Raw genomic sequence first — 19685 nt, forward strand, 5'->3', positions numbered from 1 at the left:
AACCCTGTTTCCCTGTGTCTGCTGGGAGCCTCAGGCACACTGTTGCTGTCAATCTTATAAGTCACAGGGCAGACGCGTGTCTCTCATGCCTGCAACCCTAACACAGGCTTGCCTCCTAGCCTCACTGTCTGAACTTGGCCCCAATTTCTCACCTGTTTATTTGGTATCTGTTCTTCTGTAAGCTGCCTGAAATGCTTTTTGGAACATGTCAGAAGATTCAGTGGGTAGATAAATGGACAGATGGACAGGTGAGAGATGGGCAGACAGACAGAGAGACTCCAAGAAAAGGGGAACAAAGAAAATTTCCTATGCAGAACCCTCTTCTAGTCAGGGAAGAAAACCACCACGGAGAAGTGTGAAGAGGCAGGTGGCTTAGGACTGTTTCCTGGATTCCATGAAAAGTCACACCAAGAGAGAGGGTAGAACTATAAATAATAAAAGAAAAAAGCATGCATGCTTGAAAAATATATCTACATTATGTACTTTCTAAAGAATAGATTCAAATCAGCACGGCCCAATAACACAATCCTTGGGTATTTACAGAAGTGAGAATCCCATCTCCAAACCACAAGGCATCCCTTCGGAGCACTAAGAGTCTACACGGGACGGTCATAAAGCTGTCACCGCAAAAGCGATGCTATCCTGCCCTTACGAGGAATGAGCAGCTGTGCTCGGGCTGCCCACGCGCCATTTACACCCCACAGCACCTCTAAGGGGGAGGGACGCCTAGCAAGCCCGTCTTTGCAGGACAGCAAACAAGTCCGGGAGAAGTTAAGCTGACCTAACATTTCTCCATCTCTCAGGACTGGTCACTCCAGAGCAGGACTCGAACTCGGACCCACGTGTGTAATCACGTTACTACCGTTCTTTGTGTGCTTTTTGTGTGTATAATACATTTGTTTCTGGCATGAAAGGATATTTAATAAATGATCGGTTGTCCTGTCTATCTCATTAGCTCACAATCAATGTTTATAGTGTTGAATTGTACTCTTTTTCCCTGGAGAAAGGAATGGAACGAGCGGGTGTTAGAATGAGGTGGGGCTCCATTCTTTATCTGGTACCTCATCTCATCCAAGTCCCCAACCAGGGAGAAGGAGCAAATGTTCTCTTCATCTTTTAAAGAGAGGGCTCCACTGATGGTGACTTAACTCCAAAACCAAGTCTGGGGAAAGGGCACATTCAGCAACCAGAGCAGTATCACCTGTAGGAAGGCGAAAACAGCTCACGGGAGGGCTCAGGGGGTCAACCTGATTTAATTTCAATCGATAAAACAGTAACACACTCTAAAAATACTAGCATGCAATCGATTGGCTCTTTCTTGACATCTAGCAATTTTCCACAGCCCACATGTAAAATGATCGTGAACCAGTGAAAGGTAGTGTCTACAGACAAGAAAAATCAATGCCACAGGTAGACTGAAACCCAGGCTGGAGGAAAGGAAGAGAAAGGGCATAGTAAAGAATTGGGGAAAGGCTGGGGAAATAAAATCATCACAAGGACTCTCAAGCATCATCCAACAATCATACAATCATTCAAGAGAGAGAGAGAGTTACTGAGGTCCTATTTTGTGCAAGATTGTAGAGCGGGTGAAGCAAGAGCGCAGCGACCATTGTGGCAGCAAGTGGCGGGGCTCAAATACACTTCTGATTCTGGTACCTTGCACACTTGTCCTCAGTATAAAGGCAAAAAACAAAAAGTAAAATAAAACTCTGTAAACTCAAAGCATTGTTGAAAAAAAAATTAAAGAAGACCTAAATAACTGGACAGACACACCACGCATATTCCTGGATCAGAAGTCAGAGCTCTTGGAATGGCAGTGCTCCTCAAAGCGATCCGTATATTCAACATGGTCTCGATCACAATCCCAGCGGGCTCCTCTGCAGAAACTGACTAGCTGCTGCTACAATTCATATGGGAATTCAAGGGTCTCAGTAACCAAATCGTACTTGAAAAAGAAGAACAATTTAAGAGGACTTGTAATTCTCAATTTCAATCCTTACAACTGTATCTCCAGGTGAGATTAGAGGCCATTGTGAAGTTATTACTGTGTTTATCCTTATTTTCTAAATTCTCTACAATGAATATAAGTGTTACAATAAAAAGAATAAAAAGTAAGGTTTCTTTTAAAATATACACACCGATTCACTCATTGGGAAAAAATATTTTAACTATAAAGAGGTAAACAAATATCTAGTGAAAAAGGACTACTTAAAAACAAGAGTGTATTTACATTTTTCATTAATTGAAAACTGAAAAGCACAAACACATCAAGTTTCTAGGGAGACCGATGCAACAAATTAAGTTATTTTCAAAAATTCTAATTGAACAATGAAAACTCAAGAAAGGGAAAATTGTGATTGACATCCAAGTGCAAACACATGGAAAGCAAAGGCCTAGAAATCACAGTTCCTTTAACTCTGATACTAACACAATAGAAGAGGAAATTCCTCACTAAGGGGACAGTGGAATCCCATGCATAAGACAGCATACACAGTACAAACTGCACTAGAATCTGAGGTGATTTTCTTAGAAGAATTGCAAAGTTACAACATTGCTGAAAAACTATAAAAACACTGACAGACAGATTAAAACACACAGTCATATATATTATATAGAAACATATGAAGTCTACTCCCATGTTGCATAGAAACACAAACATATTTGTTCATTTATGGGCACTGAATATTTTATCCCAGCTAGAATATTTCAACTAAAACAAATAATCAATAATACACTCCTCTTGTCAAATCTACTTGATAAGTTACTCTGCTATGTAACCATAATTTGTCTAAGATAGATCTAAAATTAGTGAAAAAGATCTTTGTATGGTTTCTTGAACTCTTCTCAAATTTCTAAACTTAATTTTAAAATAGATCTGAGCAGTATTTCTATATTAACTTTTCCCCCGTGAAATGAACAACACAGTCTGTTGTCAAAATTCTGTCCTTAGAATGATTCACAAGCACCATATCCTAACAAAACTGCTGGACAGCAAGGCACTATCCAGACACTGTGACCAAACAAATGAAACACAAGGAAGACAGTGACCCTATTCTGGAGGGCTTACCGTATATTTCAACACCAGGTATTTATTTGATTGGTTTGATTGGTTAGCAAAATAAAATCAATCAAGTACATTCTTCTTTAAGCATTCTGTAAGTCATGACTCTGTTGTTAGTGTCATGAGAAGGAAAGACTAAAGCAAGACTTCATTAGGTCAACTAGCAACAGCAATCACTGGGGAGTGAGTAATAAAGAAGTTAACTGATAGCAATGCTTCTGCCTACAAGAGACCTAAAATAAACCTACACTGATCTCTTTAAGGAAATGAGGAGATGAGGCCCCAATGAGAAAAACAAAAACTAACAAGAAATCAAAAAAGTAAAGGCTTTTTCATTAACGGTTCCAGGAAGGAGTGGAGCATGGTGGTGAGGATCACAGATACTTGGGACAAACATGAGGGTCTGAATTCCAACAGCACTGTGTAGCTTTGACACTGATAAGTCAGTGAAATTTTCTGAATCTCAGTCTCCTATCCATAGACTGGGGACAACAACAGCACCCGTCTCCTAGAACGGTCCTAATAATTAAGTTATTTTATATATAAAAGGTTAAATAAAATACCTCAGATATTAAATATTACCACAAAAGCACAAGGAACAAAGAAAACAGAGATAAATTGGAGTTCATCAAAATTAAAAACTTTGCTTCAAATGACACCATACAGAAAGTGAAAAAACAACACACAGGAGAAAATTTTTTCAAATCATTTATCTGATAAGGAATTTGTATGTATAAAAAAAAAAAAAGGACCTCCTACAACTCAACAATAAAAAGGCAACTCAATTAAAAAATGAATAGAGGATCTGAAAAATATTTTTCAAGGAAAATATACAAATGGCCAATAAGCACAAAGAAACGATGTTCAATATCATTAGCTGTAAGGGAAATCAAGTCAAAACCACTAGGAGAAACCGCTTCACACTCACTACAATAGATTATAATCAATAAAAGAGTAACAAGCACTAATGAGGACACAGAAGATGCAGAGGTCGCAGCCGTTGCTGGTGAGGATGTAACACAGACTGGCCACTTTGGAAAAACGCCTGGCAGGTCCTTAGAGAGTTGAACATTTGGTTTCTGAATGACCAGGCAATTTTGCTTCCTGAGCACACACGTAAGAGAACTGAAAACAAATGTTCATATAAAAACTCCTACAGGAATATTCACGGCTCCATTACTCATCACAGCCAAAAAGCAGAAACAACACAAATGTCTATCACGTGATGAATGGGTAAACAGAGGGGCCCAGACATACAGTGGAATATTATTCAGCAATAGCAAGGCATAGAGTACTGACCCAGGCCACAACTTGGACAAATATCGAAAACGTTACTCAGTGTGAAAGAAGTCAGTCACAATAGATGGTTCCACTTACATGAAGTAACTAGATTTACATGAAATTTCCAGCACAGGCAAATCCACAGAGAGAGAAAAGTGGCTTTCTGAGGCTGTGGGAAGATGGGGAAGATGGGGATGTCTGCATATGCGTAAGGGGCTTCCTGTTGGGGGTATGAAAATTTTCTAAGATTGACTGGGATGAACAATTCTGGGCATAGAGTAAAAACTGCCGTACATTTTAATGGGTGAATTGTTATTAAAACTGGTAAGAAAAAAAGCACCTCCAGCCAGTTACCTTCCCATAGTAAATGCAAATTGCTAAATTTTATTACAGGAAGAAGAAACTGCCCTCAGCATGAAAGCAGGAGTTCAGCAAATGTGAGTTAACAGAAATTGGAAAAGAGCATTTAACTTGAAACAGTTGATGAGTGTACACAAATTATTAAGACATGACAAGGAAAATCAGTTTGACATCACGAAGAAGCATTCTGCTTCAAATGCAGATCAAGGATTCGGCAAGCCCACCTGCTACAAATGACCAGAGAAGTAACCTGGTTCTTTAAAAAAGCGCCAGAGCCAAAAAGGAAATAATGGTGAGGAAAGCAGGCGGCCGAAAATCTGGAACAGTTTCCTACAAATACTTTCTCCACTGAAAATTCAAAAACAAAATTAAAGTGATGTGATGTTGTGTTGACCTCACGTGAATGGGCTTCCTCCGGTGCTCGACAGATTTGTAACCCCGAATGAGAGACTCAGGAGAATCATCATGGCTCCTGGGAGTCACCAAATGACTGCCCACCAGCTCGCTGACCACCATCACATCTGCCAGGGTTGAATTGCAGAGAAGAGACCAACTTCTGAAAGGCACAGGAAATATAGACAAGGGAAGAAAAGGCTGCAGTCAGTCCTGGGACAGAGGCCTTCTGAGCAGAGGCCAGAAGGCTGCAGGTGAACATGAGTGGCCCTGGGGCAGAAAGGGACCACGGGGGAGCAGACCTCAATTCTTTCCTCTCTCTCCCTCGGGTAGGAGAGATAAAGTCTGCATCCTTCTCACCTGGAACTGTGGATTCTGGCTGGCAAAAGTCTTACCAACATGGAATGAATTACTCAAGACTGTGGAAAAAGGAAAGAAAGCGAGAGGGATTAGGGAGCCAACTCCAAGAACCTCTCAAATGCTCCCATATTTATTGTGTATAATCAAAGGAAATAGTCTTTAACAGTTGTGTGATAGTAAGGAGGAACTTCGTGAAAGATGGGATGAGGCAGAGATTGTAGAATCCGCAATGAGTAAAAAGGCTTAGTTTACCTTTAGGGGAGACATGGGGAGAGGGGAACAAGATAAATTCTTTAGATATCTTCATTACAAAGCAGACCACCAGATCAGCCAGGTCCCTGTTTTGGGAATAATGTACTATCTAACAGCAAGCACGCCCAGCGTTTATAGCTGAGTGCCTGGGTCATTGCTGTGCAGAAATCTTCCACGCAGGTCCGCACAGGTAGAAGTGCCACAACGTGCTCAGAAATTATACCGTCATCACCCCTGGGCTCCCATGGACTGGTTTCAAATTAACCAAACTCATGAGAGACCGATGCAAGAAAACCAGAAATTTAATTTATTAATGTAACAGGAGATGTGAAACTACAAACCAGACTGAAATATCAGAGTTCAACCATGAGTACAGATTCTCCTCAACAGCCCAATCACAGGCAGGCAGTCACATGACAAGAGTGGACAGAAGCAGAGCAGGAAGGGTTTCTAGATTAACTCAATGGACTAAATTTCTGTTATACGAAAAGATCTGCTGCCCAGAAGACATTTAACGCCAATCACAGTGCACTGTCCGTGGACTGTGGCTGAGACACGACTGTGAGCACCTGTGTATCTCTCCTTTCCCTGTCCTTTCTGGGCTAAGTGATGCACAGAGGTACAGAGATCCAGGGATGCAGATACCTCTAAACACCCAAAGCCCATCCCTGGGAGCCTGGAAACCAGACAGCCAGGGTTTAAATACCAGCTCTGTCACTTACTAGCTCTGTGACTTTGGCCAACTTACTTACTCTCTCCGTGCCTCAATTTCCACATTGTAAACCTGGGATAACTATCAAACCTTCCTTACTCACTTGTTGTGAAGATTGAAGGATTCATTTCTGTAAAACGCTCAGAAAAGAATGTAGCACATTTCTGGTGCTCAACAAATGTGAATTTAATAAGAAAGTGATTTACAAATCTCCCTTCTAATCATCTTCTGTGTTTCATGGCTAGTCTGAGTCCCAAAGGAAATCCTTATTTCCCTTCTTATAAACTCTTGGGGAGCACCCTTCTGTTGCATCCCACCACTTGTTTAAACTGAGGGAAGGGATGCCTCCTCCACAATCTGGTCCATGGAGAGTGTTTTTCCCTTCACACCCCTGACCTCTGGACAACGGCTAGCCCTCCTCACACTAACAGATTGAGGTGTGAGTCCGGATCGACAAGCAGGGCATATGAAACCTTTCCTTTCCCTCCAGTGTTGGCCACCATTGGGAAGCACCCGGGATGCTCAGCTCCATGGCAGGGCAGCCCTGTGCATGATGGGGCAGATCCTCTTAAGGGAAGGCTCACTGTGGCCCAGAGCTAACTGGGACTGCATGAGTCTCTAGTTCTGGGGCACAGTATCATGACACGCATTTTCCCACAGCCCTGAAGTTCATGGAGAACGTGGCTTCATCAGTAATACAGGAGACATTTATCGCCTGCCTGTTCTTCTGTGTCATCTCTCAGTTGGCTGCTGGAGAAAACATGTGTATAGGTATTGGGTCCCCTTAAGCCCCAATATATATGAAGTAACAAAAAATTCTGTGGCTTAACATTGGTTCAAGGCGACTGTGTAACTGTCCTGACCCTGCTGATGCTAAATTATGGGTATAGGAAATATGGAACCTCCTCAAATATCTTTCAGCATAAAACCAGCTTTTCTTATTTTCCTGTTTCTTAGTAACTGCCAAAGACTGTAAAATGATGGCTTCATACAAAACAGGAGCTAAACTTTATGAGCCCTTTGACATTCCCACTGTGCTAAACACTTTACATAATTTCTAATTCTCACAATTCTGCAAAGCAGATACGAGCGTCCCCATCTCACAGACGAGGGAATAACTCAGAGCAAACTGACTCAGGCTCACGTGGCTCAGTGGCAGCACGTGCACGCAAACCCAAGACAAAAAACTACACCCCTTCTTATATGTACAAAATCACCTCCCAACAATTGATACACAGCTGCTGGGTCAATACTCAGGGAACTCAGTACACTTTTCAGCTTTAAGGTGCTCCAGAGGCCGCTCTTAGCTGCTTTATAAAATTCCGGCTCACTGGTTGCTAACACTGGAAGAAAAGACCGATTTTGCCATTGTTTGCACAGCAAGTCTGAAATGTTCACAGCGAGATGACAGAATAAGTCTAAGACATAAGCAGAATAATTTTTCCAGGTAGACAGACATAATGGACATTGTGCTATTCTGAAGCACTAAGCAACGGAATCAAAACAAAATAACATTTGTTAAACCTTCTTTTGCAAAAGGAATATTAAGACTGTTAGAAGGTGCAACAGCACCACCTATGGCTAAAAACACCTTCCAGGTTGCTGGGAAAGATGCAACACAAAAATTGCCTGTTGGATCAGAAAGAAGAATCAGATAATTAAATCTTATGTAGCACATAGTGCACTTTGCTTCGGGGAAGGGAGGTGTATTCAGTATTTAATCTGACATTGCTAATACTCCTGAATATAAACAAAAGACATAGGCTCATGGAAACTTCTTAGTAGAGGAAAGAATCCAGTCCAGCCACTTCATTTTACAGGAGGGGAGACTGAGATCTGGGATCTGTCCTCCTGGCAATCAGCAGCAAATCTCTCCTAGGCCTCATGTCTTGCACTGTAGCAAAAACCAACAGATCTGTACTAGGCCTATATTCATAAAAGTCACGTCTGTATTTTTCCAACAGTAATTAATCTAGGTATCTTGCAAAATACTTCTCAAAGTGCCAGGAAAGCATACAAGTGTATTGAAATTCAAAAACATTTATTTGCACATTAAAACAGCATGAGCTTTATTCTATTAAAAAAAGTGACATGTCAAATCAATGTTTTGATATTTTAAAACCTATTAAGAGTGCAGAAAAATAAATCAAAATTTTCTTTAATCACAAAAGAGAGAAGCTTATTCCCTGAAAATGATCAATGTAGATTTTTCTAAACTTAATGGTTCTGGTCAGATTCCTACGAATTTAAATGTCTGAGTGGATGGTTACACGGCAACATGAATTCTGAGTTGTAACAACACACATTCTGTGTAAATAATATTCAAGGCCGTCTGCTTAAGGTGATTTTACTAGTCCCTGTCTCACTAGAATGATAAAGATTTCATTAAAACTTCATACTGCACACACACACACAAAACCCTGAATCCTTGTTACTTTAAGCCATATTCATATATTCATAAATATGCATATTGAATATGCATCAGAAACAAGCCACCCTCTTTAGTATTCAGAGTTGATCCTTCTAAACTATCTGTCCTTGTGACAGCATATTTTTATAAGCAGCTCTTGGGTGCTTCATATACAAGGCGTCCACCTCTCACAGTCAAACAAGGTAAAGGGCATCACTCAAATTTCACAAATGAGGAAATGTACTTAAGCCATGAAAACAACTTACATATTCATCATCAGGAAAGAAAAGAGTAAAGATTTTACTTACAATATTCACTGACAAAACTTTCCTCCATACTAAGACTACATAGAACCAATTCAGTCTTTGTAAATTTTTCTGTCAATAAGCACCACTAGAGAAAAACAAGCAACATCATTAGAAATGGTTGGACTTTCAAAGCCCACTCCAATTTTGCACTATAATCATTTTTAATGTTTTGATTTTAGTGTTTACAGAGCACTAAAATAAAAAAATATAAAGTTTTTAACTCATTGCCTGAGAAAGCAACATTTGTGAAAATGTACAATTTTAATTTATGCCACTCTGTCTAACATTCTCACTGGTGTCTCTCCTTTGAAGGCTTCATGAAGCTGAGATCGCTAAAATCGTTCATTTATGGACTCACAGGAGTTCGGGAAACCACTCAACTTGGGGCTGATCAGAGGAGCCATTGAGAATGCATCCTGTGCAGCCTGGGTTCCAGCACTGAGCCTGCCAGCGCCAGCTGCGTGAGATTTGGGACAAGCTGCCCCATCTCTCAACCGCTCAGCTGCAGAAAAGGAGACACTGATACCTACCCTTAAACACCTGCTATGAATTAAAACATGAGGAAAGCATTTTAGCCTTAGGTAAGTGTCCACTCAGAGCAAGCTTGGTCATTATGATGATGAGGATTACTTTTAATAAGTTAAGGCAGACCAAAAATTAGAAATCACCATAAAGGAGAAACATTTTATGTCAATGAGCATTTCCTTTTGAATGGATTGCAGAATGTTCCATTGATTTTTTTAATAAATCAAATTTTGTCCACTAATTATAGATTTACAGGTTCATGGACAAGTCTCCAGAAAAAGAATTAGAGGTCACTAACCTCTGCATACAAAGAAAGTAAAGTTTAAAAAAAATCAGGGGGGAGATTATACCTCACTTGAGAGAGTATGTGCTCAGCATGCATGCGGCCCTCAGTTCAGACACCAGTAACTCCATTTAAAAACTTTTTTTTTGAGAAATGGAGAATTAACTCAAAAAGGTGGAGGAATGCAGAATTTTTTTTAGAGAATCAACTCAGATTTAAGATGGGGAAAAAAATATCCATTTCTCACAGGAAATCTTGAGAACTATGTAAACCGGATCTGAGTTGTCTAATCTTTTAACATTATTCATGAATTCATATTACCAAGTCTTAAAACTGCCTGATAACCCACAGGGGTGATCCTGATCATAACAGCTGCCAACACAGATCGAGCTCCGGCTACGAATGGTCTGTTCTGCCATCTCTGCCCCTGAGGCCTCACCAGGCTGGGAGCACTAAATTCGGTCATTCATGAGCATCACGTGTAAGTCCTCCCTTTCTACTTCTCACTCCCCCCTCACCAGACCCTCTGAGGGAAGCACTGTTATCATCTTCCCCAACCGAAGATAAGGCCACTGAGGCACAGAGACTAAACCTGCTCCAGGTCACATCGGCAATAAAGGACGTCTATAATTCTGCTGTTCTATTATTGAGAAAGGAATCTGACATATCAATTCAAGGGAGACTGTTAAATAATCAAGTCTGTCAGGTCTTCACCTCAAAGAGCAGATACTATAGATTCCTGACGTAGGATGAGGCTGCCGCCACATACTGACTCAGCTTGAAATTAATATCCAAGATGAAGCAGCGGATACATGTAAATATTCACGACTGTCAACTCCGCTCTCGGGTCTGGGCCCTTCACTGCCTGAACGGGGGTGAAATCCCCACCCGTGTCAGGGAGGGAAGCGCAGTTCTTCCGGGACTCACCCAGGATTCATGGGCTGTTTCCCCCCCACAGGCTGTCCTCAACTATTAAAAAGCTCTCAAGAATTTTACACCATGCAAAACTAAAAGACGTTTCTGCAGATGGAGCACTTTCTCAGGCTTAAACCTTTTTTGCCTACACTCAGCAAGTGGGAAAATAACACATGACTCTGCAAAGTCTCTGACCCTCACCACTCACAGCAGTAGAATGGCCTCAGCACAAGATGACTCTTCACGGATGAGAACAAAATAAACCCGCCCCCAACCACAGGCACTCCCAGAGACAGCGCTCAGCAGTCTTCTGCACACTCACGGTTGTGCAGCCCTCACCACCATCTATTTCCAGAACACTTCATCATCCCATAAGAACACCCCTGCCACTAGCAATCACTCCCCAACCCCCCTCCACCCAACCCCTTGCAACCATCACCTGCCCTCTGCCTCTGCATGTGCCTATTCTGGGCATTTCAGATCACTGAATTCAACAATATGTGGCCGTTTGTGTCTGGTTCCTTTCACTAAACGTGCTGTTATCAAGGCTCGTCCAGGTTGAAGTGGTATCAGCATCTCTCTTTTTTTTTTTGAAAGTGTTAAAGTTTATTAGAAGGTGGTAAGTACTATCAAAAAGAGTAGAGAGGAGCATAAGTGATTGGGTTTCAAAGGGAAAAGGGCTGGTTGAGCAGTCAGTGTGGACTTCCCAGAGCAGGTGGCCTTTTTCATATTCCCCTTTATTTATTTTTTCTTTTTTATTCACTTTTACGTCTGAATAATGTTCCACTACATGGAGATACTACATTCTGTTCATCCATTCAGCAGCTATGTATGGACGAGCTCCAGACGAATGAGTGTAAGACGTGACTAGGCAGGGATGGCATTTAAGCAAAGGGCAAGATGTGCTTTCAAAAAAAAAAAGCCAACAAACAGAGGCACAAGGAAATTCAGCGCGTTTCTGAGAAAGTGCATGCTTGCTTCACGATGACTGCCGTGCAGGGCTTGGGGAGGAGTGACAGGAGACACAATGAGGGAGTCACCTGAGAATATTCCCCATGCAAGCAGCTCAGACAATTCTCCTCCCTCATCCTGTATTTTAGAGCCATTTTTGATAGGTTTTCTATTTCAAGTAACAGTACTTAGTTACACATCTGATCATCTGCATCAGATCACCTTACCTCTAAGACACAGAAAGTCATTCACTGACTGGAGCAGCTCCAAGACATAAAGGTGATGGACCAGGGAGTCTTGCAGCATCCCGGCCTGCAGGCACAAACCCCCACATGTTCCATGGTGATGTCCGGAAAGTAAAATGCATGGAAATATCTCACTGCTTGTGCACGATATCTGCCCCCAAATTGCCCCAAAATCATGCTGGCAAAGCACTACTGAGCCCTCTCACTACAAAAAAAAAAAAAAAAGAGAGAGAGAGAGAACAGAAAAGAATAAAGCTCAGAAGGCAAATTTAGGGTCTTCCATTGAAAACCAGCCACCATCACTGCCAGTAACTCAGCTGGAATTGTCCTGACTTCAAAAACCACTGCGCAGTTACATTGCAAACGTGATAGACATATATGTATTCCACGTAGATGATATTACAGTAGGATTTTTCTTTTCGAAATTTCCAGTTGCAACATTAACACAAGAAAGATTATGTTTCAGCTTTAAAAAAATCAATTATTTTCCACTTTCTTAATTTTGAACCTATTATTATTTTATAAAGGGTGCTATGCTGCAAATTATAAACCAACTATTTGGCTTCTGCCAACAAGACCTTTATGACTTCACTATTTCAGAGCAAGATTTAATGATGCTTTGAGAAGTGGGGCCTGGGGCGCTCACTAACAGCTCTTTAAATACTGACAAGGATGTGCTATTTAAGTAATGCAAAGGCTCTAACTCTACATTAACTCAGAAACCAAAGAAACTACACCAAAGCCTTACTTTATCAATTTAAAATTTTGCTATTCTTTTGAATATTAAATTTCTTAAAAGATAAGATTTTTTTTGAGAAACACAGCAGCTGTATTAAATTTCCTCTCACCAAGAAAGCAATCTTTATCAAGAAAAAATACCCCTATGGAAATCCAAAAGACGGGACGTTTCTAGCTAAGTGAACATGCAGATCTCAACACAAGACTAAATCCTATCAGATCTCTCTCGAACGAGCTCAAAAATATCCTGTGCTACCCTGAAACTTAGCTATTCTCTTCCAAATGTTGGCTGAGCTAAGATCATCACACAATGCAGGGAAGAAGAGAAAAGTCCACCTGGTTGCATCCGTTTTCTTCCAGCCACAAGGTGCCGCTAGGGGGTCCCCGTTAATAAGCTCTCCTCATGAGGAAATCCGGCATTCACACTGCCCCTGCCGTCCCCAAGCAGCCCCGACGCCCCTCTCCCACTGGTGGCCGCCCAGCCTGTCAATGGTCTTCTAATGACCCTCCCAGTTGGTGGCACTCTCCCCCTCTTCCCTGCTTCACACACACACACACAAACACACACACACACACACACACACACACACACACACACACGGAGCCAGGACAGCCTTCCCAAAGCACAAATTTGATTACATCACCCCCACTTCAAACCCTTCAGAGGCTCCCTGGTAGAGTTCTAGCCCCACCCCCGACGCTGCTCGCCCACCTTCACCACAGTACCCAGGTCCACAATGACCTCAGGCGCCCCCTGAACTGCTGCTACTCCCCACTTGCCTCCAGGCGCATTTTGACGGTTTGTCAAGGGAGCCTTCCTTCCCTCGAACCTCTACACTTTGGGTTAGGTGCCCCTGCTGTGTTCCCAGAACATTCTACGCTAAGACAACTTCTGACAATGCTAAACTCTCAAGAAGCAATACATTTTGCTTACTACTGTGAGTCCACCCTCTCTCCCCTGGACACTCAGAATTGCATGTGTTATGAATAAATGAATGAAGGGGTGGGTCTCAAAGGGACGGGCAGAGCTGCTCTCGCCCACCCCGACCCCTTCTTTCTGTAGAACATCAGAAGCAAAACCAGGAGTACCTCTCCTGAGGGTCACTTTCTGCTGACACCCTTCACTGCCTCTTCTGTGTCAATTCTAGTAAAAAACCAAGCTCCTCCTAAGCCCTCCATCCCTAGGCCCACTCCAGTGTCCTCCCAAGCAGGGGTACCCTCCACCCTGGACCACACAGTGCACTCTCCCCGAGTCCCCACCCCACAAGCCTCCAGGCCTCTACCCGGGCTGCTCCTGCAACCTGAGTCACCCTCTTGATTCCTTCTCCTGGCTGACTCTTACTCTGTCCTCATAACTGAATGTAGAGCCCATTTCTTCAAGGAAGCCCTCTCTGATGAAGTCCTTTAGCTCTTGGCTGGGCTCCCTCTACAGCAGGACTGCTTGGCGACCAACTGGTGTTTGTCCACCTGCTCCTCTGAGACCATGAACTCTTGGAGGCCACGTGGGAAAAAGGAGTGAGACGATAAGAGGGGTGGGAAGAGCAAAAAGCAAAATCACAGCCCAAGTCCCAGATTCAAGGATTCTGTCTCAGAAGAAAAGAATAAAATGTTTAATACGTATGTCATTTGGTTATGATTTTTGTGGCTCATGGAAAGCAAGAGGTTGGTGTTCTAGTCTAAGATCCAAGTTACATGCAAAGAAATGTACATATTCATATCCAAAGGAAACCAGAGCTGCTCAACAACAGTTTGCAGTTAAAATCAAAGGAAATTTGATAAGGCAATCTCTCTCGCTCTCTCTCTCTTTGTTTTTTTTTTTTTTTGTATCATATAGTTGTAGAAGTATTTGTATAATTAAGTGATGGCTACAGCCTATGATTCTGCACTGGAGTGTTTGGGGCAGAGGAAGCCCAGATTACATGCACTGTGTAAATGCAATCACACCAACACACTGACAGGTGCCCTACTGGCTGAGCTGAAGTTCCAAAGCAGACAACATTACGATGCAAGACACCTCTCATTAGAAAGTAAGGAATGCAATGTTCTGTACTCAATTACTTACGTTATATGGGCCATTAAGCGATAGTGCATCTTGTCTAATGAAACCCCAAAATAAATAGTTAACGTCGATTTTCTCCATCTGACCCTTATTTGCTAACTTTGGATATCAAACCCTCACTCCATACAGAAAGCTCAGACCTACGGTGCAGCAGGTTACATCCCGTGGAAGAAAGCCTATCAAGGGAGAACTGGAGAGTTTCCCTTCAGAAGCTGCTAAGTCTGGTTTTGCACCTGTACGTCATTTGCAACCACGTCATCGTCAAAAGTGTAAGACCTTACCTCTGTGGGGCGAAAAGCACTGCGGTGCTTCTGAACAATTAAAGAACACTGAGATTTGGGAAAGAGTCCTGAGGCACTTAAATCGTACTTTTTGTGAAAGGCTCCAATACTGACCCAATTCACCAATCCAGGTACAACATGGAGGTACCGGAATTAGTAGAGAGAACATGCCCTTGAAGTCTGACAAGGCCCTGCTTGAATCCTGCTACAGCAATTACTAGCCGCGAAATGGACCAATTCCTTAACCCCTCTGAGAAGGCTTCCCAATCTGCAAAAGGGGGCTGCCACCGCCCACCTGGGAGGCACGGATGTGAATGCAACACGCAAGTAGTGAGGCCGACTGCTACCTGACACGAGACCTGGCTAGTTTCCCTCCGCTGCCCTTCTCCCCCTTTAAACTTGCCCTGTTCCCCCTGGTAAGGGTCAAGCCCCGGACCAGACTGCCCGATTCTTCTGTGTATCCCCGGATACATGTCTTACCCTTAGGAGGCCAGAAAAAGAACTATCTCCTCCAACGTCACTATCAATGTTCTTAAGAGTCTGGGTTTTTTTAACTCTATTTTGCAGGGAGACAATTCCAGAACTGTCCAACCACCATTCTCCACTTTGGCTATTTCTCACCTCAAATCTTCTGTCTGCTGGCCTTTTGTTCATGGGAAAGAGAGTCCGCTAGGGTGGAGACTCATTAGGCCTCTGTCCCTCCCTCACAGGTGAGTGTGACTACATTCTCAACACTCCCCACTCCGACTCCATCTTCCGAGGAGGTTCCCCTCCTGGAACATGCAGCCACTGCTTCATCCCCAGATGCGCACGCGTGGCCACAACCCTCCATTCAGATTTCTTCCTGGGTGGCCCTGCCCACCCCCAAGACCCTTAAGGATAAATGCCATTGCTCTGAAAATCCCAAACGCCACTGAGTGACACGCCAAAGCTGCATGGTCTGGGCTTTCCTCCAACCCAGGCACAGCCCTGACCCGCCTCAGCCTCAGTCTGCACCTCTCGAGATGAACTCATCCACCTGCACGGCTGTGAACACCAGCTAAGAATGACGACTCCCAACGTGTATCTCTAGTCCGGCTCCTTCACCTGAGCCCCGGGGCCATAGACCCAAGTGCCTCTTTGAAGTCCTAACTTGGATGACAAATGGAATCTTAAAAATGCCTCATGTCCACCATTTACTCTAGATTTCGATTCCTGGCAGGTACCTCCCAGGCTCCCGATTTTAGTAACAGACCCAGAACCCACCTAGGTGTTTGAGGTCACATTCAATTTCCCCTGTTCCTCCCCCCGGCCCTGCCCTGGAATCAGTCTTGTCATTTCTATTGCTAAGCCAATCTCAAGTCTGGTTCTGCAAGGACCACGGATGGAACCCCACAAGCTGACAGCAAGGTGCAGTGCGTCACAGTCCTCCGAAGAGAGCTCCCTGGAGTGGGAGGCATCTCCTGCCTCTGGTCACCTCAGAAGGCACTGGATTCTCACAAAGGAGGCCCAGGAGAAGGGACTCAAGGTTCTCCTGTGGTCTGAACTTTGCAGGGCCCGAGGTTTGGGGGAGTTCCTAGTTAGCAGACACACCTGCCAGTGAGCAGATGAGGATGGGGGAACCCAGGCAAGGCTGTTCTCACTCCGACCCCTGGGCTCTCGGGAGCCACGGGAAAGGCCTGTGAAGGGCACAGCCCAGCCTTCACAGATCCCAGCCTGCATTTGCCAACCCAGAGAGCCTAGACTCCTACTTGCGATTCTTGTGTTCTGTTCCCCCCCAGAATGTGATGGGCTCTTTCAGAATGTCTGGTCTGTCTCAAGCGAGACCAAGTCAGTGAAGGATGAAGTGTCCACAATTGGACCAGGGCATGAAAGGTAAAACAAGGTCTCATGGCCAGCATGACAGTGGTGGCCAAACCCTTCCCCCGGGTGAGATGAACCAGGGTGTGGGTGAGAATGCAAGGTCACTTCACAGCTGACTAGGGTGTTGGAGACTCACTACCGCAAACTAACGACACGGCCGTCAGTGGTGGACGTCAGCTGCAACAGACACGGAGTCAGCTATTTACTGCCAACATGGGTTAATAGTAAAGGCTGGTGCAGGGAGGACTGCATGGCTGCTGAGGCAAACCACAGACCCGGCTCTGAATGCCCACCGGCTGGAGCAGAGAGGAAGCTACAGTCCCCTTTAGAGGTCCCTGTGTCCACCAGATCCAAGTGAGCCAGCTACTTAGGAGAAGGCCATGTTGTTCTGATACTCAGAAAAACCAGCCTCGTAAAGGGAAAATAAGAGTGGCATGGAGTTTAGACCCGCTCCTGCCTCTCTATGAAGGCAAAGTAAATTAAATGGCACCGGGAAGGTGAATGAAAAAACAAAAAACAAAAAACCGGTGACTGCTTCTTCCAACAGCATCCCCTGCAGCTGCTCACCCCCGAGACTGCCACTTTCTCACCAGTGACCGCCGGCCAGGAAGCTCCGTCACGCACGTCACACAACGACAGCCCTGAACCGCGTGCCAAGCACGTTTGTCTAAAAGCCAGAATCAAGGAAGATGCTGCAGATTTTGACATTCCAAGTTTAAATACTCCTTGAAAAAAAATCCCTCAGCAGCCGCCTAAATCAATTCACATCTCACTTCTTCAAAACAATCAAACAAATTTAATAAGGGCGCATTTGTCACCAAACATAAGGAGGACCAAACTGTTCCCCAAAGCAAGGATTTTAACAGGTATCAAACACCAGTGGGTGATGTGCTAACAAAGCAAAAATTCCAAAAATCTAGAAAATAAAAAGATGACTAGGATAATATATGGATCAAGGCAACTGTTAAGGTTTTTGCTTTTTAAAGCGATGGGGACAGCACGGAGGACAATCTCGCTATTTCCAATGCAGGGTGTGCACAGTCCACTTTTCAGACGCAACAACATGCTCACAGGGCGGTACAAGATAGAAAGGGAAATAGAAAAAGGAAAAGAGGAACAGCGAAAATTAGAAACACATGAGAATAAAAATAACTGAGAGCAATTACAAGAATTTAGGTGAGTTTGGTGAGGACAGGGACGAGGGGACGGTGAGACCCACCCTCACCTATTGTTCCAGGGAAGGCAGGGGCCTGAGGCGAGCGGCGCTGCCGGGGGACCACAACGAGGTCAGCGCCCCAAACCTAAACTTCACCTAGATGCGTGTAAACAGCTTTTGAGCTACAAAATGTGGTCGCATTTCAAGCTGGACAATTTTACTCACTCCCACCAAGAGTAACAGGAGAGAATTAGGCTCTGTTCCTGCACCAAAGCATTGTTTAAAAAATTAATGACTGTGTAATAGTAAAAGAAACAATGGAGTAAAAGTGACTGGAGGAGAACTTACTTGACCCGAGCTCACTGGCCGCGTTATCTCACTGACGTTCAGAGGCTGGCTGAGCCCTTACGGTACCAAAACAGACAGACCCACCAGGAGGGAGGTTTAATGCCCTGCTGTATTTTGATGCCGGGAGCCATGCCTGGTACACGAGGTTCTGGGTAAACAATGGTGACAGTGTCAACCACTATGGGCTAAGCACACATCCAGCTACTCCGCCAAATCCCAAGGACAGACTTCAAAAGGCAAAAACAAGCTGGTATTCTCTGGTGGGTCTGCAGACTCAGAGCCAAGCAGTTGCTGAGCAAACATGTCACCAGTGCCTCCTGTGACAAAAGAGGAGGCACTGGTCAGGGGGCTGGGGCAGGGCTCCAGGCTTCCACTGCTCACCCACCATTATGTCCAGGGGGAGATGTTGGTCCCTACTTACGTTGCACCGATGTACCGACATTGACTGACGCCTGGGGACTCAGCAGGAGGTGACAGGTGACGGGAATGGAGCCAGCCTGGGAGTGGCACGGTGCTGGCATCTGTGTCCTCAGCTTTGCCCAGGCCACTACATCTGCCAGCTCATCTACAAGAAGCAGAAGGGGAGAAAGCCGTGTAGATCACGGGGCCCTGTGAGGACAAGTACAGGTCATGGAGACGACAAGCCTCGCCCCTTCCTTAAGATATAGATGTATGTCCGGGGAGGAAGTGAAAATTCATCCAGAGCCCGCCAGGCACCACAAGCAGGTGGGACTCGGGTCCCCTGTGCCTGTCACTCACAGGACTGGTCTGGACTATCTTTTTATCAATTCTCTGGCATCTTCTCCTCCAACTTACCAACAACCAGAAAGTAGAATCTGATTTTAGACTCACAGAGAATCGCAGAAACCCTCCTCCACATCAGGCCCGGCAGCTCGTGCCAGGCCCTCCGACCGTCACCTGTGGGACCGCCATGAGCCCTCTCAATACTCAAGGCCCGAGGCCGTAGGTCGGGGTGGCACAGATTCCCACACTCTCCCCAGCAAAGGGGGACCACCTCTCGGCAAAGGCATCTCACCTTCTTCTTCCCGAGGGACATCTCGATAGATACACAGGGAAACAGAGCAGAATGTGGGGGGGTAGGCAGCCCAGAAGAGCTCGTCTGCACTTCCAAGGCAAAGTGGGTCCGTTGACCTAATCACAGGGACAAAGTGAGGACGAATCTTTCCCTGTGTGCCCCATGCTCC

At 44.4% G+C, this 19685-nt stretch overlaps 1 long non-coding RNA gene across 1 annotated transcript in view; it reads right to left on the minus strand.

Annotated features, from left to right (window-relative positions):
- The window catches only part of LOC135320878 (uncharacterized), a 65197-nt gene that overhangs the window by 39519 nt on the left and 5993 nt on the right, over window positions 1–19685 (minus strand). The window contains exons 3-4 of the long non-coding RNA XR_010380218.1: window positions 18902–19045; window positions 18481–18797 (exon numbers count right to left, since the gene is read on the minus strand). This is a non-coding gene — a long non-coding RNA (uncharacterized LOC135320878). The remainder of the gene's footprint in view (window positions 1–18480; window positions 18798–18901; window positions 19046–19685) is intronic.

The sequence above is a fragment of the Camelus dromedarius genome, unplaced genomic scaffold, assembly GCF_036321535.1.
Source record: "Camelus dromedarius isolate mCamDro1 unplaced genomic scaffold, mCamDro1.pat HAP1_SCAFFOLD_31, whole genome shotgun sequence".
NCBI classification, from domain to species: Eukaryota; Metazoa; Chordata; class Mammalia; order Artiodactyla; family Camelidae; genus Camelus; species Camelus dromedarius.